This window comes from Arachis stenosperma, chromosome 2 (genome assembly GCF_014773155.1).
Source record: "Arachis stenosperma cultivar V10309 chromosome 2, arast.V10309.gnm1.PFL2, whole genome shotgun sequence".
NCBI classification, from domain to species: Eukaryota; Viridiplantae; Streptophyta; class Magnoliopsida; order Fabales; family Fabaceae; genus Arachis; species Arachis stenosperma.
This window is the reverse complement of record NC_080378.1, coordinates 7,833,520-7,859,414: the sequence shown is the minus strand read 5'-3', so window position 1 is coordinate 7,859,414 and position 25,895 is coordinate 7,833,520. Positions and strand designations below refer to the sequence as shown.

Genomic DNA, 25,895 nt, shown 5'->3' with positions numbered 1-25,895 from the left:
TGGGGTCTTAACGAGAAGGATCAGGAAGTTGTCCGGCATTTATGTCGTGCTTTAGTTGCGTACATCAATGGTTGGAACGGCCAAATTCTAGAAGTAACAATAGTAAATCAATCCATACATTGGCAACACCACCAACAGCCTCCCTGATACTAGAATAAAGCATGTTTTTCCTTTAAGCACAACTCTAAATCACCTGACCCTGCTATGGGGTCTTAACGAGAAGGATCAGGAAGTTTTCCAGCATTTACGTCGTGTTTTAGTTGCATACATCAATGGTTGGAGTGACAAACTTCCAGAAGTAACGACGGTAAACCAATCCATACATTGACAAGTCCACCAGCAACCTCCCTGACACTAGAATGTAGCATGTGTTTCCTCGAAGCCCAACTTCAGATCACTTAACCCTGCTATAGAGTCTTAAAGAGAAGGATGAGTAAGTTGTCCGGCATTTACGTCGTTTTTTAGTTGCATACATCAATGGTTGGAGCGACCAAATTCTAGAAGTAACAACGGTAAACCAAATCCTCAGCATTGATAGGACTCGGCGAGAAATGGAATTTTTTGGGTTACCAAAGGATAACATGACATCCATGAGCCAGGTTGAAGTGTAGGCAACAAATCAGAAAGAGTTCTTAAACTTGTGAAAATCCGAGTTAAAATCGGATAGTTGGTTAACTAAATAAGTATGATTAAGAAGTGTATGAAACACTTCACCATCGTATTCAACACACTCATTTCCAATCGGCAGGAGTTGTGTTAACAATCTTTAATCTCTTTGCCGTTGATAGACGGTGTTTTATGAAATTTTGCTCCAAAATCAAGGAAGAATTGATATGTTCACTTCAAGATGAGATGTCTGCATTGATTGATTCCCTCGAGATTTTTAGTTTTTCAAACAATATATGAACTCATCCAGAGTTCATGCACTGTTTGAAAAACTAAGAAAATCTTAGAGAAATCCATCAATGCAGACATTTCATCTTGAATAAAAAATATCAATTCTTTTTTGACTTCGGAGCAAAATTCCATAAAATACTGTGTGGCAACGGGAGAGGTACGAAAGATTCATTGACACAACATTGGCTCATTGGAAATGAGTATGATGAATACGATGGTGAAGTATTTCAAATACTTCTTGATCGTACTCATTGAGGTTGCAAATTTTTCAGTTTTAACTTAGATACTCTCTTCGATTTGTGGCGTACAGTTCAACCTGGCTCGTGGATATAATGCCATCCTTTGATAACGAAAGAAATTCCATTTCTCGTGCAGTCCTATCTACATTGAGGATTTGGATTTTCATCGTTAACTCTGGAATTTGGTAACTCCAACCATTGATGTATGCAACCAATACACGCCATAAATGGTGGATAACTTCCTGATCCTTCTCGTTAAGACCCCATAGCGGGATCAAGTCGTCTGGAGTTGGGCTTAGAGGCATTAAGGAGGTTGCCTGTGGATGTATAAATCATTAGTGTACAACTTTTAATTTGGCAGAATTATCCGAGACATTATTCAAAACCATCTGCTTCAGGTGAGCTCTTTATTTTCATAATAATATAAAATAATATGCTTTGACATTGTTATAATTATTTTATCTTATCAAGCGGATGCTTCTGTTAAATCATAGCTCATAAGATATCGAATATGTTGAATTTTTCTCATCACTTTTCTACCGTTTAGGTTCTCTGCTTGGTTGCTATGGAAAGGCCTGTTTCTCTCAATCCTGAGCACATTCGGGATGAGAGAGTGAAGGTGTGCGCATTTTCCCTTCAATTTATGCCGAAATTATCATGTTATGCTGCTATTTCATTTGACTTTTCTGATATGAGGCCATCAATATCAGACAGAAAATCCTTGTTCTCCTTTTAAATCGGGTTCTCATACTTGCAAATTTCAATTGAATCAATGAGATATTTGCATAACCGGAACCTTTCGTTGTTGCACTTCAATATTTATCTAGATTTTGAGATGTTCCATAGCATGCAATCAAAGTCTAAAATGTTTTCTATTGGTCACAAAAAATGCAGGTTCTTGAATCAGTAGTACCTATTAGCGACGATGAGGTTGTTCTTGGACAATATGAGGGCTATAGAGATGACCCAGTGATGAGCGGATAATTTGTACGCTTTTTGGCATTGTTTTTAGTATGTTTTTAGTATATTTGGTTTAGTTTTTAGTATATTTTTATTAGTTTTTAGTTAAAATTCACTTTTCTGGACTTTACTATGAGTTTGTGTATTTTTCTGTGATTTCAGGTATTTTCTGGCTGAAATTGAGGGACCTGAGCAAAAATCTGATTCAGAGACTGAAAAGGACTGCAGATGCTGTTGGATTCTGACCTCCCTGCACTCGAAGTGGATTTTCTGGAGCTACAAAAGCCCAATTGGCGCGCTCTCAACGGCGTTGGAAAGTAGATATCCTGGGCTTTCCAGAAATATATGATAGTCTATACTTTGCCCAAGATTTGATGGCCCAAACCGGCGTTCAAAGTCACCTTCAGAAATTCCAGCGTTAAACGCCGGAACTGGCACCAAAGTGGGAGTTAAACGCCCAAACTGGCACAAAAGCTGGCGTTTAACTCCAAGAAGAGTCTCTACACGAAAATGCTTCATTGCTCAGCCCAAGCACACACCAAGTGGGCTCGGAAGTGGATTTTTATGTCATTTACTCATCTTTGTAAACCTTAGGATACTAGTTTTCTATAAGTAGGACCTTTTACTATTGTATTTTCATCTTGGTTTTTCTGGTTCCCTCTCTGGGACCGAAGCCAATGATCACTTTTGTTCTTATGTATCTTCAACGGTGGAGTTTCTACACACCATAGATTAAGGTGTGGAGCTCTGCTGTACCTCGAGTATTAATGCAATTACTATTGTTCTTCTATTCAATTCAGCTTGTTCTTATTCCAAGATATTCATTCGCACTCAAGAACTTGATGAATGTGATGATTATGTGACGCTCATCATCATTCTCACTTATGAACAAGTGATTGACAACCACTTCTGTTCTACAAGCAAACAAGGCTCTAATGTTTATCTCTTGGATTCCTGATACACGACACATGGTTGATCGCCTGACAACCGAGCGCTCGCCTGACAACCGAGCCAGCCATTCCGTGAGATCAGAGTCTTCGTGGTATAGGCTAGAACTGATGGCGGCATTCAAGAGAATCCGGAAGGTCTAACCTTGTCTGTGGTATTCTGAGTAGGATTTAATGATTGAATGACTGTGACGTGCTTCAAACTCCTAAGGGCGGGGCGTTAGTGACAGACGCAAAAGAATCACTGGATTCTATTCCGGCCTGATCGAGAACCGACAGATGGATAGCCGTGCCGTGACAGGGTGCGTTGAACATTTCCACTGAGAGGATGGGAGGTAGCCACTGACAACGGTGAAACCCTTGCATAAGCTTGCCATGGAAAGGAATAAGAAGGATTGGATGAAGACAGTAGGAAAGCAGAGAGACGGAAGGGACACAGCATCTCCATTCGCTTATCTGAAGTTCTTACCAATGAATTGCATAAGTATCTCTATCTTTATCTTTTATTCATATTTCATTTACAACCGTCTGAGTCTGCCTGACTAGGATTTACAAGGTGACCATAGCTTGCTTCATACCAACAATCTCTGTGGGATCGACCCTTACTCGCGTAAGGTTTATTACTTGGACGACCCAGTACACTTGCTGGTTAGTTGTGCGAAGTTGTGATAAAGAGTTGAGATTGCAATGAGCGTACCATGTTGATGGCGCCATTGATGATCACAATTTCGTGCACCAAGTTTTTGGCGCCGTTGCCGGGGATTGTTTGAGTTTGGACAACTGACGGTTCATCTTGTTGCTTAGATTAGGTATTTTTCTTCAGAGTTCTTAAGAATGAATTCTAGTGTTTCAAGGTGATGTTCTTATCATCACCAAAGCTGATTGATCTTCATCAATTTAGCTCTAGAATGCAATGTTCTGCTGAAGCTTGGCTAGCCATGTCTAACTTCTTTAGACTGAAGCTTTAGACTAACACTGCATGATTCCTGGAATTCTCATTAAGAATTTTGATATCTTTATTTTCTGTTCCACTTAATTTTCGAAAAATAAAAAAAAAAATTTTGTTTGAGTCTAGAGTCTCATTTTAAGTTTGGTGTCAATTGCATGATTTTGTTCTTCTTGCATTCATTCATGTGTCTTAAGTGATCTTCAAGATGTTCTTGATGATTTCATTGCTCTGATCTTTGAATTCTATTGACTTGAGTGTTTTGTGTTTCTCATATGCATTCTCATCTTGTTAGTGTCAGTAGTATACAAACTGCTAAGTTTGGTGTCTTGCATGCATTGTTATTTGATTTTAGTTGCATTTTGATTATTCCTTATTATTAAAAATCCAAAAATATTTTTAATTTGTGTCTTTTCAAGTCAATAATACAGAGGATTGAAGATTCAGAACATACAGCAGAGGAACTACACAGAAAAAGCTGGGCGTTCAAAACGCCCAGTGAAGAAGGACAGACTGGCGTTTAAACGCCAGCCAGGATGCCTGGTTGGGCGTTTAACGCCCAAAAAGGTAGAGCATTGGGCGTTAAATGCCAGAATGTGCACCATTCTGGGCGTTTAACGCCAGGATGGCACAAGAGGGAAGATTCTGTTTTTAATGCAAATTTTTTTCAAGTTTTCAAAGTTTTTCAAAATCAAATCTTTTTCAAATCATATCTTTTCAATCAAATGTTTTCAAAATCAATTTCTTTCCTTTTTCAAAGATACTTGCTATCAATTAATGACTTGATTCAACATTTCAAGTATGTTGCCTTTTCTGTTGAGAAAAGTTTAATGTTTGAATCATATCTTTTCTTGATAGCTAAGTTATTAATTTTTAAAATCAAATCTTTTTAAAATTGTTTTCAAATCATATCTTCTCAATCATATCTTTTTAATCACATCTTTTTTCAATCATATCTTTTTGATTTCTAATTTCAAAGTCTTTTTCAAAAATTACTTGATTTCTTTCCCACTCTTGATTTTCAAAAATCAATTAAAGTTTTTCAAAATTTTTTTTTAAAAAATCTTTTTAACTTAATTTTCGAAAAAGCTCTTCCCCTCTTCTCACATCCTTCTATTTATGGAGTACCGCTCCTCCTCAATGCACAATTCGAACTCTGTCTGACTAAGTTCGAATTCTTCTCCTTCTTCCTTCTATTTTTCTTCTTCTTTGACACCTCAAGGAATCTCTATACTGTGACATAGAGGATTCCACATTTTCTTGTTCTCTTCTCTTTCATATGAGCAGGAACAAAGACAAAAGCATTCTTGTTGAAGCTGACCCTGAACCTGAAAGGACCTTGAAGCGAAAGCTAAGAGAAGCTAAAGCACAACTCTCTGTAGAGGACTTAACAGAAATCTTCAAAGAAGAAGAACCCATGGCAGCCGAAAACAACAACAATGCAAACAATGCAAGGAAGGTGCTGGGTGACTTTACTGCACCTACTCCCGACTTCTATGGGATAAGCATCTCTATCCCTGCCATTGGAGCAAACAACTTTGAGCTTAAGCCTCAATTAGTTTCTCTAATGCAACAGAATTGCAAGTTCCATGGACTTCCATTGGAAGATCCTCATCAGTTTTTGGCTGAGTTCTTGCAAATCTATGACACTGTCAAGACTAATGGGGTTGACCCTGAGGTCTACAGATTTATGCTATTCCCTTTTGCTGTAAGAGACAGAGCTAGGACATGGTTGGACTCACAACCTAAAGAAAGCCTGAACTCTTGGGAAAAGCTAGTCAATGCCTTCTTGGCAAAGTTCTTCCCACCTCAAAAATTGAGTAAGCTTAGAGTGGAAGTCCAAACCTTCAGACAGAAGGAAGGAGAATCCCTCTATGAAGCTTGGGAAAGATACAAACAATTGATCAGAAAATGTCCTTCTGACATGCTTTCTGAATGGAGCATCATAGGTATTCTCTATGATGGTCTCTCTGAACTATCCAAGATGTCTTTGGATAGCTCTGCTGGAGGATCTCTTCATCTGAAGAAGACGCCTACAGAAGCTCAAGAACTAATTGAAATGGTTGCAAATAACCAATTCATGTACACTTCTGAAAGGAATCCTGTGAACAATGGGACTAATCAGAAGAAAGGAGTTCTTGAGATTGATACTCTGAATGCCATTCTGGCTCAGAACAAGATATTGACTCAACAAGTCAATTTGATTTCTCAAAGTCTGTCTGGAATGCAAAATGCACCAAGCAGTACTAAGGATGCTTCATCTGAAGAAGAAGCCTATGATCCTGAGAACCCTTCAATGGAAGAGGTGAATTACCTAGGAGAACCCTATGGAAACACCTATAATTCTTCATGGAGAAATCATCCAAATTTCTCACGGAAGGATCAACAGAGACCTCAACAAGGTTTCAACAACAATAATGGTGGAAGAAACAGGTTTAGCAATGGCAAGCCTTTTCCATCATCTTCTCAGCAACAGACAGAGAATTCTAAGCAGAACCACTCTGACTTAGCAACCATGGTCTCTGATCTAATCAAAACCACTCAAAGTTTCATGACTGAAACAAGGTCCTCCATCAAAAATTTGGAGGCACAAGTGGGACAGCTGAGCAAGAAAATTACTGAACTCCCTCCTAGTACTCTTCCAAGCAATACAGAAGAAAATCCAAAAGGAGAGTGCAAAGCCATCAACATGGCCGAATTTGGAGAGGAATGAGAGGAAGTGAACGCCACTGAGGAAGACCTCAATGGGCGTGCATTAGCCTCCAATGAGTTCCCTAATGAGGAACCATGGGAATCTGAGGCTCAAAATGAGACCATAGAGATTCCATTGGACTTACTTCTGCCTTTCATGAGCTCTTATGAGTATTCCTCCTCTGAAGAGGATGAGTATGTCACTAAAGAGCAAGTTGCTAAATACCTTGGAGTAATCATGAAGCTAAATGACAAGTTATTTGGAAATGAGACTTGGGAGAACGAACCTCCTTTGCTCACCAAAGAATTGGATGACTTGTCTAGGCAGAAATTACCTCAAAAGAGGCAGGACCCTGGGAAGTTCTCCATACCTTGTACCATAGGCACATTGACCTTCAAGAAGGCTCTGTGTGACTTAGGGTCAAGTGTAAACCTCATGCCTCTCTCTGTAATGGAGAAGCTAGGGATCTTTGAGGTACAAGCTGCAAGAATCTCACTAGAGATGGCAGACAATTCAAGAAAACAAGCTTATGGACTTGTAGAGGATGTTCTGGTGAAAATTGAAGACCATTACATCCCTACTGATTTCATAGTCCTAGAGACTGGGAAGTGCATGGATGAATCTATCATCCTTGGCAGACCCTTCCTAGCCACAGCAAAGGCTGTGATTGATGTTGATGGAGGTGAACTGATCATTCAAGTGAATGAAGAATCCTTTGTGTTTAAGGCTCAAGGATATCCCTCTGTCACCATGGAGAGGAAGCATGAAGAGCTTCTCTCAAATCAGAGTCAAACAGAGCCCCCACAGTCAAACTCTAAGTTTGGTGTTGGGAGGCCACAACCAAACTCTAAGTTTGGTGTTGAACCCCCACATTCAAACTCTAAGTTTGGTGTTGGGAGGTTCCAACATTGCTCTGAGCATTTGTGAGGCTCCATGAGAGCCCTCTGTCAAGCTACTGACATTAAAGAAGCACTTATTGGGAGGCAACCCAATGTCATATTTTATCTATTTTTCTTTGTTATTTTATGTTTTCTGTAGGTTGATGATCATGAGAAGTCACAAAATCAATTGAAAAAGCAAAAATAGAATGAAAAACAGGAAGAAAAACAGCACACCCTGGAGGAAGAACCTACTGGCGTTTAAACGCCAGTAAGGCTAGCAGATGGGCGTTTAACGCCCAGTCTGGCACCATTCTGGGCGTTTAACGCCAGAAAGGGGCACCAGACTGGCGTTAAACGCCAGGAAAGGGCAAGAACCTGGCGTTAAACGCCAGAAATGGGCACCAGCCCGGCGTTTAACGCCAGAATTGGCTCAAAACGCATTTTTGCATGCCATTTGGTGCAGGGATGACTTTTCCTTGACACCTCAGGATCTGTGGACCCCACAGGATCCCCACCAACCCCACCACTCCCTCTCTTCTTCACCCATTCACCAATCACCTCAACACCTCTTCCCCAAAAACCCTTCACCTATCAAATCCCATCCTTCTCTTCACCACTCACATCCATCCTTCATAAAACCCCACCTACCTCACCCTTTAAATTCAAACTACTTTCCCTCCCAGACCCACCCATACATGACCGAACCATGAGCCCCCCTCTCCTATATAAACCCTTCCTCACCCCTTCATTTTCACACAACCTAAACACCACTTCTCCCCCTCTTTGGCCGAACACAAAGCCATTCCCTTCTTCCTCATTTCTTCTTCTTCTACTCTCTTCTTTCTTCTTTTGCTCGAGGACGAGCAAACCTTTTAAGTTTGGTGTGGTAAAAGCAGTGCTTTTTATTTTTCCATAACCATTTATGGCATTCAAGGCCGGAGAAACCTCTAGAAAGAGGAAAGGGAAGGAAAAAGCTTCCACCTCCGAGTCATGGGAGATGGAGAGATTCATCTCAAGGGTGCATCAAGACCACTTCTATGAAGTTGTGGCCTTGAAGAAGGTGATCCCCGAGGTCCCTTTTTCACTCAAAAAGAGTGAATATCCGGAGATCCGACATGAGATCCGAAGAAGAGGTTGGGAAGTTCTTACCAACCCCATTCAACAAGTCGGAATCTTAATGGTTCAAGAGTTCTATGCCAATGCATGGATCACCAAGAACCCTGATCAAAGTGTGAACCCGGATCCAAAGAATTGGCTTACTATGGTTCGGGAAAATACTTGGATTTTAGTCCGAAAAATGTAAGGTTGGCATTCAACTTGCTTATGATGCAAGGAGATGAACATCCTTACACTAGAAGGGTCAACTTTGATCAAAGGTTGGACCAAGTCCTCACTGACATTTGTGAAGAGGGCGCCCAATGGAAGAGAGATTCAAGAGGGAAGCCGGTTCAACTAAGAAGGCATGACCTCAAGCCCGTGGCTAGAGGATGGTTGGAGTTTATCCAACGCTCAATCATTCCCACTAGCAACCGGTCCGAAGTTACTCTAGACCGGGCCATCATGATTCATAGCATCATGATTGGAGAAGAAGTGGAAGTTCATGAGGTTATAGCCCAAGAACTCTATAAGGTGGCGGACAAGTCATCCACCTTGGCAAGGTTAGCCTTTCCTCACCTCATTTGTCACCTCTGTTATTCAGTTGGAGTTGACATAGAAGGAGACACCCCCATTGATGAGGATAAGCCCATCACTAAGAAAAGGATGGAGCAAACAAGAGACCCCTCTCATCATGAGATCCCTGAGATGCCTCAAGGGATGCATTTTCCTCCACAAGACTATTGGGAGCAACTGAACACCTCCCTAGGAGAATTGAGTTCCAACATGGGACAACTAAGGGTGGAGCACCAAGAACATTCCATCCTCCTCCATGAAATTAGAGAAGATCAAAGAATCATGAGAGAGGAGCAACAAAGACAAGGAAGAGACATTGAGGAGCTCAAGCACTCCATAAGATCTTCAAGAGGAAGAACAAGCCGCCATCACTAAGGTGGACCCGTTCTTTAATCTCCTTGTTCTTTATTTTCTTGTTTTTCGAATTTTCATGCTTATGTTTATCCATGTTTGTGTCTTATGATCATTAGTGTCTTAAGTGTCTATGCCTTAAAGTTATGAATGTCCTATGAATCCATCACCTTTCTTTAATAAAAAAATGTTCTTAATTGAAAAAGAAAAAGAATTGCATGAATTTTGAATTTTATAACAGTTTAATTATTCTGATGTGGTGGCAACACTTTTCTTTTCTGAATGCATGCTTAAACAGTGCATATGTCTTTTGAATTTGTGATTCATGAATGTTGGCTCTTGAAAGAATGATGAAAAAGGAGACATGTTACTGCGGATCTGAAAAATCATCAAAATGATTCTTGAAGAAAGAAAAAGCAGTGAATACAAAAAAAAAACGAAAAAAAAGAGAAAAGAAACGAAAAAAGAAAAAAAAAAGAGAGAAAGAAAAAGAAAAGAAAAAGAAAGAAATAAAGTTGTGATCCAAGGCAAAAAGAGTGTGCTTAAGAACCCTGGACACCTCTAATTGGGGACTTTAGCAAAGCTGAGTCACAATCTGAAAAGGTTCACCCAATTATGTGTCTGTGGCATGTATGTATCCGGTGGTAATACTGGAAGACAGAGTGCTTTGGGCTACAGCCAAGACTCAATAAGTAGCTGTGTTCAAGAATCATCATACTTAGCTAGGAGAATCAATAACACTATCTGGATTCTGAGTTCCTAAAGAAGCCAATCATTCTGAGTTTCAAAGGATAGAGTGAGATGCCAAAACTGTTCAGAGGCAAAAAGCTAAAAGCCCCGCTCATATAATTAATACTGATCTTCATAGATATTTTTGGAATTCATTGCATATTCTCTTCTTTTTATCTTGTTTGATTTTCAGTTGCTTGAGGACAAGCAACAATTTAAGTTTGGTGTTGTGATGAGCGGATAATTTGTACGCTTTTTGGCATTGTTTTTAGTATGTTTTTAGTATATTTGGTTTAGTTTTTAGTATATTTTTATTAGTTTTTAGTTAAAATTTACTTTTCTGGACTTTACTATGAGTTTGTGTATTTTTCTGTGATTTTAGGTATTTTCTGGCTGAAATTGAGAGACCTGAGCAAAAATCTGATTCAGAGACTGAAAAGAACTGCAGATGCTGTTGGATTCTGACCTCCCTGCACTCGAAGTGGATTTTCTGGAGCTATAGAATCCCAATTGGCGCGCTCTCAACGGCGTTGGAACGTAGACATCCTGGGCTTTCCAGCAATATATGATAGTCCATACTTTGCCCAAGAGTTGATGGCCCAAACCGGCGTTCAAAGTCACCTTCAGAAATTCCAGCGTTAAACGCCGGAACTGGCACCAAAGTGGGAGTTAAACGCCCAAACTGGCACAAAAGCTGGCGTTTAACTCCAAGAAGAGTCTCTACACGAAAATGCTTCATTGCTCAGCCCAAGCACACACCAAGTGGGCCCGGAAGTGGATTTTTATGTCATTTACTCATCTTTGTAAACCTTAGGCTACTAGTTTTCTATAAGTAGGACCTTTTACTATTGTATTTTCATCTTGGTTTTTCTGGTTCCCTCTCTGGGACCGAAGCCAATGATCACTTTTGTTCTTATGTATCTTCAACGGTGGAGTTTCTACACACCATAGATTAAGGTGTGGAGCTCTGCTGTACCTCGAGTATTAATGCAATTACTATTGTTCTTCTATTCAATTCAGCTTGTTCTTATTCCAAGATATTCATTCGCACTCAAGAACTTGATGAATGTGATGATTATGTGACGCTCATCATCATTCTCACTTATGAACAAGTGATTGACAACCACTTCTGTTCTACAAGCAAACAAGGCTCTAATGTTTATCTCTTGGATTCCTGATACACGACGCATGATTGATCGCCTGACAACCGAGCGCTCGCCTGACAACCGAGCCAGCCATTCCGTGAGATCAGAGTCTTCGTGGTATAGGCTAGAACTGATGGCGGCATTCAAGAGAATCCGGAAGGTCTAACCTTGTCTGTGGTATTCTGAGTAGGATTCAATGATTGAATGACTGTGACGTGCTTCAAACTCCTGAGGGCGGGGCGTTAGTGACAGACGCAAAAGAATCACTGGATTCTATTCCAGCCTGATCGAGAACCGACAGATGGATAGCCGTGCCGTGACAGGGTGCGTTGAACATTTCCACTGAGAGGATGGGAGGTAGCCACTGACAACGGTGAAACCCTTGCATAAGCTTGCCATGGAAAGGAATAAGAAGGATTGGATGAAGACAGTAGGAAAGCAGAGAGACGGAAGGGACACAGCATCTCCATTCGCTTATCTGAAGTTCTTACCAATGAATTGCATAAGTATCTCTATCTTTATCTTTTATTCATATTTCATTTACAACCGCCTGAGTCTGCCTGACTAGGATTTACAAGATGACCATAGCTTGCTTCATACCAACAATCTCTGTGGGATCGACCCTTACTCGTGTAAGGTTTATTACTTGGACGACCCAGTACACTTGCTGGTTAGTTGTGCGAAGTTGTGATAAAGAGTTGAGATTGCAATGAGCGTACCATGTTGATGGCGCCATTGATGATCACAATTTCGTGCACCAAGTTTTTGGCGCCGTTGCCGGGGATTGTTTGAGTTTGGACAACTGACGGTTCATCTTGTTGCTTAGATTAGGTATTTTTCTTCAGAGTTCTTAAGAATGAATTCTAGTGTTTCAAGGTGATGTTCTTATCATCACCAAAGCTGATTGATCTTCATCAATTTAGCTCTAGAATGCAATGTTCTGCTGAAGCTTGGCTAGCCATGTCTAACTTCTTTAGACTGAAGCTTTAGACTAACACTGCATGATTCCTGGAATTCTCATTAAGAATTTTGATATCTTTATTTTCTGTTCCACTTAATTTTCGAAAAATCAAAAAAAAAAATTTTGTTTGAGTCTAGAGTCTCATTTTAAGTTTGGTGTCAATTGCATGATTTTGTTCTTCTTGCATTCATTCATGTGTCTTAAGTGATCTTCAAGATGTTCTTGATGATTTCATTGCTCTGATCTTTGAATTCTATTGACTTGAGTGTTTTGTGTTTCTCATATGCATTCTCATCTTGTTAGTGTCAGTAGTATACAAACTGCTAAGTTTGGTGTCTTGCATGCATTGTTATTTGATTTTAGTTGCATTTTGATTATTCCTTATTATTAAAAATCCAAAAATATTTTTAATTTGTGTCTTTTCAAGTCAATAATACAGAGGATTGAAGATTCAGAACATACAGCAGAGGAACTACACAGAAAAAGCTGGGCGTTCAAAACGCCCAGTGAAGAAGGACAGACTGGCGTTTAAACGCCAGCCAGGATGCCTGGTTGGGCGTTTAACGCCCAAAAAGGTAGAGCATTGGGCGTTAAACGCCAGAATGTGCACCATTCTGGGCGTTTAACGCCAGGATGGCACAAGAGGGAAGATTCTGTTTTTAATGCAAATTTTTTTCAAGTTTTCAAAGTTTTTCAAAATCAAATCTTTTTCAAATCATATCTTTTCAATCAAATGTTTTCAAAATCAATTTCTTTCCTTTTTCAAAGATACTTGCTATCAATTAATGACTTGATTCAACATTTCAAGTATGTTGCCTTTTCTGTTGAGAAAGGTTTAATGTTTGAATCATATCTTTTCTTGATAGCCAAGTTATTAATTTTTAAAATCAAATCTTTTTAAAATTGTTTTCAAATCATATCTTCTCAATCATATCTTTTTAATCACATCTTTTTTCAATCATATCTTTTTGATTTCTAATTTCAAAGTCTTTTTCAAAAATTACTTGATTTCTTTCCCACTCTTGATTTTCAAAAATCAATTAAAGTTTTTCAAATTTTTTTTTTAAAAAATCTTTTTAACTTAATTTTCGAAAAATCTCTTCCCCTCTTCTCACATCCTTCTATTTATGCAGTACCACTCCTCCTCAATGCACAATTTGAACTCTGTCTAACTAAGTTCGAATTCTTCTCCTTCTTCCTTCTATTTTTCTTCTTCTCTGAAACCTCAAGGAATCTCTATACTGTGACATAGAGGATTCCACATTTTCTTGTTCTCTTCTCTTTCATATGAGCAGGAACAAAGACAAAAGCATTCTTGTTGAAGCTGACCCTGAACTTGAAAGGACCTTGAAGCGAAAGCTAAGAGAAGCTAAAGCACAACTCTCTGTAGAGGACTTAACAGAAATCTTCAAAGAAGAAGAACCCATGGCAGCCAAAAACAACAACAATGCAAACAATGCAAGGAAGGTGCTGGGTGACTTTACTGCACCTACTCCCGACTTCTATGGGATAAGCATCTCTATCCCTGCCATTGGAGCAAACAACTTTGAGCTTAAGCCTCAATTAGTTTCTCTAATGCAACAGAATTGCAAGTTCCATGGACTTCCATTGGAAGATCCTCATCAGTTTTTGGCTGAGTTCTTGCAAATCTGTGACACTGTCAAGACTAATGGGGTTGACCCTGAGGTCTACAGACTTATGCTATTCCCTTTTGCTGTAAGAGACATAGCTAGGACATGGTTGGACTCACAACCTAAAGAAAGCCTGAACTCTTGGGAAAAGCTAGTCAATGCCTTCTTGGCAAAGTTCTTCCCACCTCAAAAATTGAGTAAGCTTAGAGTGGAAGTCCAAACCTTCAGACAGAAGGAAGGAGAATCCCTCTATGAAGCTTGGGAAAGATACAAACAATTGATCAGAAAATGTCCTTCTGACATGCTTTCTGAATGGAGCATCATAGGTATTCTCTATGATGGTCTCTCTGAACTATCCAAGATGTCTTTGGATAGCTCTGCTGGAGGATCTCTTCATCTGAAGAAGACACCTACAGAAGCTCAAGAACTAATTGAAATGGTTGCAAATAACCAATTCATGTACACTTCTGAAAGGAATCCTGTGAACAATGGGACTAATCAGAAGAAAGGAGTTCTTGAGATTGATACTCTGAATGCCATTCTGGCTCAGAACAAGATATTGACTCAACAAGTCAATTTGATTTCTCAAAGTCTGTTTGGAATGCAAAATACACCAAGCAGTACTAAGGATGCTTCATCTGAAGAAGAAGCCTATGATCCTGAGAACCCTTCAATGGAAGAGGTGAATTACCTAGGAGAACCCTATGGAAACACCTATAATTCTTCATGGAGAAATCATCCAAATTTCTCACGGAAGGATCAACAGAGACCTCAACAAGGTTTCAACAACAATAATGGTGGAAGAAACAGGTTTAGCAATGGCAAGCCTTTTCCATCATCTTCTCAGCAACAGACAGAGAATTCTAAGCAGAACCACTCTGACTTAGCAACCATGGTCTCTGATCTAATCAAAACCACTCAAAGTTTCATGACTAAAACAAGGTCCTCCATCAAAAATTTGGAGGCACAAGTGGGACAGCTGAGCAAGAAAATTACTGAACTCCCTCCTAGTACTCTTCCAAGCAATACAGAAGAAAATCCAAAAGGAGAGTGCAAAGCCATCAACATGGCCGAATTTGGAGAGGAAGGAGAGGAAGTGAACGCCACTGAGGAAGACCTCAATGGGCGTGCACTAGCCTCCAATGAGTTCCCTAATGAGGAACCATGGGAATCTGAGGCTCAAAATGAGACCATAGAGATTCCATTGGACTTACTTCTGCCTTTCATGAGCTCTGATGAGTATTCCTCCTCTGAAGAGGATGAGTATGTCACTAAAGAGCAAGTTGCTAAATACCTTGGAGCAATCATGAAGCTAAATGACAAGTTATTTGGAAATGAGACTTGGGAGAACGAACCTCCTTTGCTCACCAAAGAATTGGATGACTTGTCTAGGCAGAAATTACCTCAAAAGAGGCAGGACCCTGGGAAGTTCTCCATACCTTGTACCATAGGCACATTGACCTTCAAGAAGGCTCTGTGTGACTTAGGGTCAAGTGTAAACCTCATGCCTCTCTCTGTAATGGAGAAGCTAGGGATCTTTGAGGTACAAGCTGCAAGAATCTCACTAGAGATGGCAGACAATTCAAGAAAACAAGCTTATGGACTTGTAGAGGATGTTCTGGTGAAAATTGAAGACCATTACATCCCTGCTGATTTCATAGTCCTAGAGACTGGGAAGTGCATGGATGAATCTATCATCCTTGGCAGACCCTTCCTAGCCACAGCAAAGGCTGTGATTGATGTTGATGGAGGTGAACTGATCATTCAAGTGAATGAAGAATCTTTTGTGTTTAAGGCTCAAGGATATCCCTCTGTCACCATGGAGAGGAAGCATGAAGAGCTTCTCTCAAATCAGAGTCAAACAGAGCCCCCACAGTCAAACTCTAAGTTTGGTGTTGGGAGGCCACAACCAAACTCTAAGTTTGGTGTTGAACCCCCACATTCAAACTCTAAGTTTGGTGTTGGGAGGTTCCAACATTGCTCTGAGCATTTGTGAGGCTCCATGAGAGCCCTCTGTCAAGCTACTGACATTAAAGAAGCGCTTGTTGGGAGGCAACCCAATGTCATATTTTATCTATTTTTCTTTGTTATTTTATGTTTTCTGTAGGTTGATGATCATGAGAAGTCACAAAATCAATTGAAAAAGCAAAAACAGAATAAAAAACAGGAAGAAAAATAGCACACCCTGGAGGAAGAACCTACTGGCGTTTAAACGCCAGTAAGGCTAGCAGATGGGCGTTTAATGCCCAGTCTGGCACCATTCTGGGCGTTTAACGCCAGAAAGGGGCACCAGACTGGCGTTAAACGCCAGGAAAGGGCAAGAACCTGGCGTTAAACGCCAGAAATGGGCACCAGCCCGGCGTTTAACGCCAGAATTGGCTCAAAACGCATTTTTGCATGCCATTTGGTGCAGGGATGACTTTTCCTTGACACCTCAGGATCTGTGGACCCCACAGGATCCCCACCAACCCCACCACTCCCTCTCTTCTTCACCCATTCACCAATCACCTCAACACCTCTTCCCCAAAAATCCTTCACCTATCAAATCCCATCCTTCTCTTCACCACTCACATCCATCCTTCATAAAACCCCACCTACCTCACCCTTTAAATTCAAACCACTTTCCTTCCCAGACCCACCCATACATGACCGAACCATGAGCCCCCCTCTCCTATATAAACCCTTCCTCACCCCTTCATTTTCACACAACCTAAACACCACTTCTCCCCCTCTTTGGCCGAACACAAAGCCATTCCCTTCTTCCTCATTTCTTCTTCTTCTACTCTCTTCTTTCTTCTTTTGCTCGAGGACGAGCAAACCTTTTAAGTTTGGTGTGGTAAAAGTAGTGCTTTTTGTTTTTCCATAACCATTTATGGCATCCAAGGCCGGAGAAACCTCTAGAAAGAGGAAAGGGAAGGAAAAAGCTTCCACCTCCGAGTCATGGGAGATGGAGAGATTCATCTCAAGGGTGCATCAAGACCACTTCTATGAAGTTGTGGCCTTGAAGAAGGTGATCCCCGAGGTCCCTTTTTCACTCAAAAAGAGTGAATATCCGGAGATCCGACATGAGATCCGAAGAAGAGGTTGGGAAGTTCTTACCAACCCTATTCAACAAGTCAGAATCTTAATGGTTCAAGAGTTCTATGCCAATGCATGGATCACCAAGAACCCTGATCAAAGTGTGAACCCGGATCCAAAGAATTGGCTTACTATGGTTCGGGAAAATACTTGGATTTTAGTCCGGAAAATGTAAGGTTGGCATTCAACTTGCTTATGATGCAAGGAGATGAACATCCTTACACTAGAAGGGTCAACTTTGATCAAAGGTTGGACCAAGTCCTCATTGACATTTGTGAAGAGGGCGCCCAATGGAAGAGAGATTCAAGAGGGAAGCCGGTTCAACTAAGAAGGCATGACCTCAAGCCCGTGGCTAGAGGATGGTTGGAGTTTATCCAACGCTTAATCATTCCCACTAGCAACCGGTCCGAAGTTACTCTAGACCGGGCTATCATGATTCATAGCATCATGATTGGAGAAGAAGTGGAAGTTCATGAGGTTATAGCCCAAGAACTCTATAAGGTGGCGGACAAGTCATCCACCTTGGCAAGGTTAGCCTTTCCTCACCTCATTTGTCACCTCTGTTATTCAGTTGGAGTTGACATAGAAGGAGACACCCCCATTGATGAGGATAAGCCCATCACTAAGAAAAGGATGGAGCAAACAAGAGACCCCTCTCATCATGAGATCCCTGAGATGCCTCAAGGGATGCATTTTCCTCCACAAGACTATTGGGAGCAACTGAACACCTCCCTAGGAGAATTGAGTTCCAACATGGGACAACTAAGGGTGGAGCACCAAGAACATTCCATCCTCCTCCATGAAATTAGAGAAGATCAAAGAATCATGAGAGAGGAGCAACAAAGACAAGGAAGAGACATTGAGGAGCTCAAGCACTCCATAAGATCTTCAAGAGGAAGAACAAGCCGCCATCACTAAGGTGGACCCGTTCTTTAATCTCCTTGTTCTTTATTTTCTTGTTTTTCGAATTTTCATGCTTATGTTTATCCATGTTTGTGTCTTATGATCATTAGTGTCTTAAGTGTCTATGCCTTAAAGTTATGAATGTCCTATGAATCCATCACCTTTCTTTAATAAAAAAATGTTCTTAATTGAAAAAGAAAAAGAATTGCATGAATTTTGAATTTTATAACAGTTTAATTATTCTGATGTGGTGGCAACACTTTTCTTTTCTGAATGCATGCTTAAACAGTGCATATGTCTTTTGAATTTGTGATTCATGAATGTTGGCTCTTGAAAGAATGATGAAAAAGGAGACATGTTACTGAGGATCTGAAAAATCATCAAATGATTCTTGAAGAAAGAAAAAGCAGTGAATACAAAAAAAAACGAAAAAAAAAGAGAAAAGAAACGAAAAAAGAAAAAAAAAAGAGAGAAAGAAAAAGAAAAGAAAAAGAAAGAAATAAAGTTGTGATCCAAGGCAAAAAGAGTGTGCTTAAGAACCCTGGACACCTCTAATTGGGGACTTTAGCAAAGTTGAGTCACAATCTGAAAATGTTCACCCAATTATGTGTCTGTGGCATGTATGTATCCGGTGGTAATACTGGAAGACAGAGTGCTTTGGGCTACAGCCAAGACTCAATAAGTAGCTGTGTTCAAGAATCATCATACTTAGCTAGGAGAATCAATAACACTATCTAGATTCTGAGTTCCTAAAGAAGCCAATCATTCTGAGTTTCAAAGGATAGAGTGAGATGCCAAAACTGTTCAGAGGCAAAAAGCTAAAAGCCCCGCTCATCTAATTAATACTGATCTTCATAGATGTTTTTGGAATTCATTGCATATTCTCTTCTTTTTATCTTGTTTGATTTTCAGTTGCTTGAGGACAAGCAACAATTTAAGTTTGGTGTTGTGATGAGCGGATAATTTGTACGCTTTTTGGCATTGTTTTTAGTATGTTTTTAGTATATTTGGTTTAGTTTTTAGTATATTATTAGTTTTTAGTTAAAATTCACTTTTCTGGACTTTACTATGAGTTTGTGTGTTTTTCTGTGATTTCAGGTATTTTCTGGCTGATATTGAGGGACCTGAGCAAAAATCTGATTCAGAAACTGAAAAGGACTGCAGATGCTGTTGGATTCTGACCTCCCTGCACTCGAAGTGGATTTTCTGGAGCTACAGACACCCAATTGGCGCGCTCTCAATGGCGTTGGAAAGTAGACATCCTGGGCTTTCCAGAAATATATGATAGTCCATACTTTGCCCAAGATTTGATGGCCCAAACCGGCGTTTAAAGTCACCTTTAGAAATTCCAGCGTTAAACGCCGGAACTGGCACCAAAGTGGGAGTTAAACGCCCAAACTGGCACAAAAGCTGGCGTTTAACTCCAAGAAGAGTCTCTACACGAAAATGCTTCATTGCTCAGCCCAAGCACACACCAAGTGGGTCCGGAAGTGGATTTTTATGTCATTTACTCATCTTTGTAAACCTTAGGCTACTAGTTTTCTATAAGTAGGACCTTTTACTATTGTATTTTCATCTTGGTTTTTCTGGTTCCCTCTCTGGGACCGAAGCCAATGATCACTTTTGTTCTTATGTATCTTCAACGGTGGATTTTCTACACACCATAGATTAAGGTGTGGAGCTCTGCTGTACCTCGAGTATTAATGCAATTACTATTGTTCTTCTATTCAATTCAGCTTGTTCTTATTCCAAGATATTCATTCACACTCAAGAACTTGATGAATGTGATGATTATGTGACGCTCATCATCATTCTCACTTATGAACAAGTGATTAACAACCACTTCTGTTCTACAAGCAAACAAGGCTCTAATGTTTATCTCTTGGATTCCTGATACACGACGCATGGTTGATCGCCTGACAACCGAGCGCTCGCCTGACAACCGAGCCAGCCATTCCGTGAGATCAGAGTCTTCGTGGTATAGGCTAGAACTGATGGCGGCATTCAAGAGAATCCGGAAGGTCTAACCTTGTCTGTGGTATTCTGAGTAGGATTCAATGATTGAATGACTGTGACGTGCTTCAAACTCCTGAGGGCGGGGCGTTAGTGACAGACGCAAAAGAATCACTGGATTCTATTCCGGCCTGATCGAGAACCGACAGATGGATAGCCGTGCCGTGACAGGGTGCGTTGAACATTTCCACTGAGAGGATGGGAGGTAGCCACTGACAACGGTGAAACCCTTGCATAAGCTTGCCATGGAAAGGAATAAGAAGGATTGGATGAAGACAGTAGGAAAGCAGAGAGACGGAAGGGACACAGCATCTCCATTCGCTTATCTGAAGTTCTTACCAATGAATTGCATAAGTATCTCTATCTTTATCTTTTATTCATATTTCATTTACAACCGTCTGAGTCTGCCTGACTAGGATTTACAAGGTGACCATAACTTGCTTCATACCAACAATCTCTGTGGGATCGACCCTTACTCGCGTAAGGTTTATTACTTGGACGACCCAATACACTTGCTGGTTAGTTGTGCGAAGTTGTGATAAAGAGTTGAGATTGCAATGAGCGTACCATGTTGATGGCGCCATTGATGATCACAATTTCGTGCACCACCCAGCCGTACCTGATGAGTCGAACACTCCAACTTTTGCATCTGTTATTCTGTGCATACACAATGAAAGATGGGAAGGTATGATAAAATCTTTAGCATTTTCTTCTCAAAGGAAAATAAACATAATTATCTCGTCATGCATTCCATGATTTTCTTTTTGGCATCAGGTGTTCCTTTCATACTAAAAGTAGGGAAGGCCTTAGATTCTAGAAAAACAGAGATACGAGTTCAATTCAAGGATGTTCCTAATGATATTTTCAAGGATGTTCCTCATGAAATTTTTTAGAAATTTTCTGGTACCGTACCTTTTTCATTTTTGGGTGTTATCTCTTCATACATAAAAAGTATTAAGATGTTGATCATCTCAATAATCCATAATCGCAAACATGACAAACATAGATACCTGTTCTTTATCGGCTTTGAAAGTGAATATAAATGTTTTCTAGTAAATACTTTTCCTCATTCATCTAAATATCGATTCCTGCAAAACAAAACCTCACTGTAAACTTGTGCATGTCTAGGTCAGAAGCATCGGAGAAATGGGTTTCGTATCTGCCTACAGCCTTTTAGAAACTATTTACATGAAGCTTATGGTATATGATCGCCTACATTTCAACGATTCTCTATATTGTCAAATGCATTCATTGAGATTGGAAGTTTGATGTTTATATAGCAAATATAGATCTCCCAATACACTGTTTGGAATCAAATTTTGTGATATCTAAATGCGGAATTGGCACGGTTAAATCCAAAATTATTTTATTTTTATCTCAACTTGTAATAATTAGACTAAATCTTCTTGCCGAATCATTGAAGAAGTGCACTCCATATATTGATTTCTTGTATTCATTCACTTGATAATTTAATGTTAAGTGTATTAAAAAACCATTATATGTTAGATTTAGATTATGCATTTGCTGCATAAGACTTTTACAAATCCATGATATCTGCTGTTGTTGCAGTACAAGCTAGGTAATTTGAATATGTCCACACATCAAAGCGAACAGGAATTGCTCTACGCGGAAAGAAGGGGTTACCATTGAGGATGCTCATGAGAATCTCATTCTCGACATGTATGTTCACTTTCCCAGTTCATGTTTTATGAATTATCAATTTTTTTTCTATCATTCTTTTATTATACATCCAAGCCACATAATAACACTAACGGTAGACTTACCAATCAGTTTGATAGTTCGAAAGAAACATATTTGAGTTGAATAACAATTGTAATTGTATCGTGTTTTGCAGGATTAGAGGCGATCAGCAACAATTCGTTCGTAGAGATGAATTAGAGGTAACAACTTGTTACATGGTTTGATACAATGTTTCATATATCCTTAAAAGACTAATGTAATGTGCTTAACTATATCAGGCATCATGGAAGATCTTCACCCCGTTATTGCACAGAATTGATAGAGGGAGTTCAAGCCACTCCCTTATGAGGCATACGGTAGAGGCCCGAAAGAGGCCGTTGAATTGCTATTGTTGTAAAGAGGCCGCTTTATTAGTTGCTTATATAATGTATATACAATAAAAACCTTATAGGGAGCCCTCCTATATATAATGGGTGGTACTAGTTTATGGATTTTCTAAGAAATGTACTCTCTTCAAAGTTGAGTTGGTTGGGTATGTTACGAATTTGGTTTGCATACACTTGTTTATGTTTGTCTTTAATGTGGAGCAAGATAATCCATTCTTCTTCATTCCATTATAATATTTAAAATGTTATTTTTTAAAAACTATTTTTAATAAATTACTTTTGAAAATTACTATCAAATTTGAGGAATAAAATGTCCACAAAAGGTATTATAATGGAGGAACCAAATCTGGCTCATTTTTTTTATGGAAAAAATGTTGGTGTAGTGCAATGAAATGGGTATAGGCAAAATTTTTTTACTATTATAGTGTCAATTCAAAACACAACCTGCCTTTTATTCTTTTTTTTTTAATTTTTTTTATGGACAAATTATACAAACCCAACCTGCATTTTAGTTTTTTTTTGAAGTTTTTCAAATTTTTTTATTTCGTTTCAGCTCAAATGCAGGCTGCGTTTACTGGGGGAGGGCAATATTTTATTTTAAAAAAAAAAACAAAACTCAGATTGCGTTTTTGGTTTTGTATTAGGTTTTTTTTTAAAGAAACAAAACACAGGTTGCGTTATTAAAATGTCAGATTTTTTTTTCGAAAGCTTAAAATGCAGGTTGCATTTTGATTAAAAAAATATTTTAATCAAGAGTCCTGTCTATAAATACGAAGTAGGATTCATTCGAATGCCTCACTCCACTTCCACTCTTTCTATTCTTCTTTCTTGCATATAAGTCATAGTTCTAAATTTTTTTCGCAGTTAGTTGTGTCAAAAAGTTGAGTTAGGTGAGATTGAAGTTATGAAAGGTATTACCAACTTGCGAATGTATTATAACGGTGAGATTATATCAGACACACACAAAGGAGTGACTTTTGTTTATGAATGTCCGTTGTCATTTGTTATTTCATGCACCATGAGTTTCACTCTTGCTTTCAACTCCCAACACAAACTTCGTCAATGTTTCACTCTTGCTTCTTCTTCAAAGTTCACACACACAAACACTTGCGCTTGGGGTTATAAAAACCGGATTTATCACCCATGGGGACACCTGTCGCGCATGCAAGGATGGAAGCTGTCAATCGCAACCTGCGACTTGCCTTCTTCGCCTACCAAACACAAGCTGCATTTTGGGAACCCCAGACTAGTCAAAAGCTGCTTCTGCGTTTTGCAGCAGTTGCAGATTTTTTGTTTTCGTCCCCAGCAAAATGTACCTACATTTTGCAGGTTATTGAACAACGCAGATTCACATTTGTGAACAACACACCATGCACTCATATTCATAATTATTGCCATTATTTAATCCATTACTAAATTAAATTTTGACCAAATCTTAACAAATAGTTGTCCTAGTACTAATATATGGAAAAAAAATTGTAAAATGACAAAATAGATAATTAATCACTAATTCATGTTGAATTTGTAATTATGATTAGGTGTGATCCGTGTAAATTCTATTATTTTAATTTAAGGATAATTATGTTTTTAATTTTTCACTTTAGAAAAATTTAAATCTCTAATATATATATTTAAATAATGATAAAAATAGAAAGAATAATCATACCAAAATCTGTAATAAAAATTACACTCATAAAAAAAATTATTCAAAAGATATTTATTTTTGTAAATAATATTTGAATAAGGGAAAAATTCTACATCCATGTAAAAAATACATGGATGTTATCCAAGTAACTTCCTCCACACGCGCATTCCTCCACCCCACAGTCGTTTGTTATACACGCGCCTCATATAACGTATATAACGTAAATCTTTTCTACATGATAAATTTTTTTGAACGTAAACCTTGTTCTCTTCTTGTGTTTTCGTTCTTCTTCTTCTTCTCTTTCAACCTAATAAAATTCCTTGTTCTCTGCATTATGAATCTAGATTGACTTTGACGTAATTAGCTTCGTCGTTCTTCTACTTCTTCTTTGTTTTTTTCTTCGATCTGGACTTTGAATTGAAACAATGAATAAATCAACTTCAAGTCAGTTGAATGAGTGCAATTTGGATTATTCTTCCAAAACGCATCAATTTGATGAGGTTTAGATTATTAAATTTTGAATCGAATTCAATGGAATGCAATTGCTAATTTTATTTGAATTGAATTGAATGGACAGAGGTGATCTGAATCTGAATTGAATTGAATTGATAATATCTAAATTGTAGACAGAGTTGTTTCGAATTTAGTTTTGTATAATGGATTATCTTTCGTTTACTGTGAGTAACCTTTCGATTCGGTAAGTATTATAGAATTGTTTCACCTTTAATGACGTTTTTGGTTTACTGTGCAAACCAGCTGTGTTGTGGATGAAAGATTTGTCCCAAAGGTGGGGATAATTTTTGAGACACTAGAAGAAGCTGCAAAGTTCTATAAATATTATTCCAAACTTGTTGATTTTTCTACCAAAATAAAAAACACGATTTGGGATGGAGACAAAATTAAGAATCAACTAATTATATGTACTAAAGAAGGGAGATAGAAATCCAAAATATCTCCAACTCTGAAGACAAACTCTTCAACTGGATTAAACTATCCAGCCAAAAAAACAAATCTCTAGTATTAACTGACAACCTTTGAAAAACAAATTTGGTAGCAGATTATATGGCAAAACAGGGCCAAGTTCTGTCGTTAGAGATTCATATTTATGATACCCTTTCTTCTATTATAATGTATTCACTTATTTCTAATTGTATTGGTGTTGTTAGGACAAAAAACTCTGTCTAGATTTCTCTTAATTTTTCTCTTTTGTTGTTTGGGGTTTTGACCCCTCTCCTTCCACCAAAAAAGAAAAAAACCATCATAATCATCATAAAACAATAATATAGTTAATTAATATAACTACTTAAATGAAGATGTCTTTACTCTTTTTTTTTTCCAAAGATAGTAGGTTATATTCCATTAATTATTAAAAAAATAAAATACAAAGATGTCCGAAAGCAGGACAGCATAATGAAAGGTGGGGATTTCCCAAAAACACTACACTGAAGGTATTCATCCAACAGTGCATGGTCGAAAAACGAAAAAAAAAACTTAAAGAAGAAAGAATGATAAATCAAATTAAATGTCTTTACTCTTTATATAACAATAAAACACAGATTTGTATAAAAATTTGTCATATACTAATTTCTTTTTCTTTTACTTTTTAAATTTTTTTAGAAGTACGTTTTAAGACTGGCAAAAGAAGATTAAAATCCATAATATAATGATTAAATCCAATTTTATAATTTTTTTTAAATATATATAATTTCACGAGACTATTGTTTCTCTAATCTCTACCTTTTTGCTTGTTCTCCTATGTTAATGATGCCAAGCGTATTAAAAGCTTTAATTTGTTACAGAAGCAATTTTAACATAAATGATGTTGGTTTGGTTTTATTTATCACTTATCACTCATCAGCTAATTGTTGGCATTCTTTTATAGCAAAATCGCTCATCTTTTTTTTTTATCTTGTTTCTATTTAAAAATTATATTATGAGCAAGATAATAAGCTCGTAATTTTTACTTTAATTTGGTTGATTATAATAAAATTATAATTTATAAAATTATAAAACAAAATATAAACATAACTTGTAAATTATAAAAAAATGTAAAAAAAAATTAACAAATAAAATGAATTTTATAATTATTCTCAAATTAATTAAAAAAAACAATTTAATA

The 25,895-nt window shown here is 38.3% G+C and overlaps 2 non-coding genes across 2 annotated transcripts; both read right to left on the bottom strand.

Moving 5' to 3' along the window:
- Window positions 1-5,811: 5,811 nt before the first annotated feature.
- LOC130964020 (small nucleolar RNA R71) lies at window positions 5,812-5,919 on the bottom strand. Its single transcript, XR_009080133.1, has one exon. It is a non-coding gene; the product is annotated as a small nucleolar RNA R71 (small nucleolar RNA).
- An 8,330-nt stretch (window positions 5,920-14,249) lies between these two features.
- Window positions 14,250-14,357, bottom strand: LOC130964019 (small nucleolar RNA R71). Its single transcript, XR_009080132.1, has one exon. It is a non-coding gene; the product is annotated as a small nucleolar RNA R71 (small nucleolar RNA).
- Window positions 14,358-25,895: the final 11,538 nt, after the last annotated feature.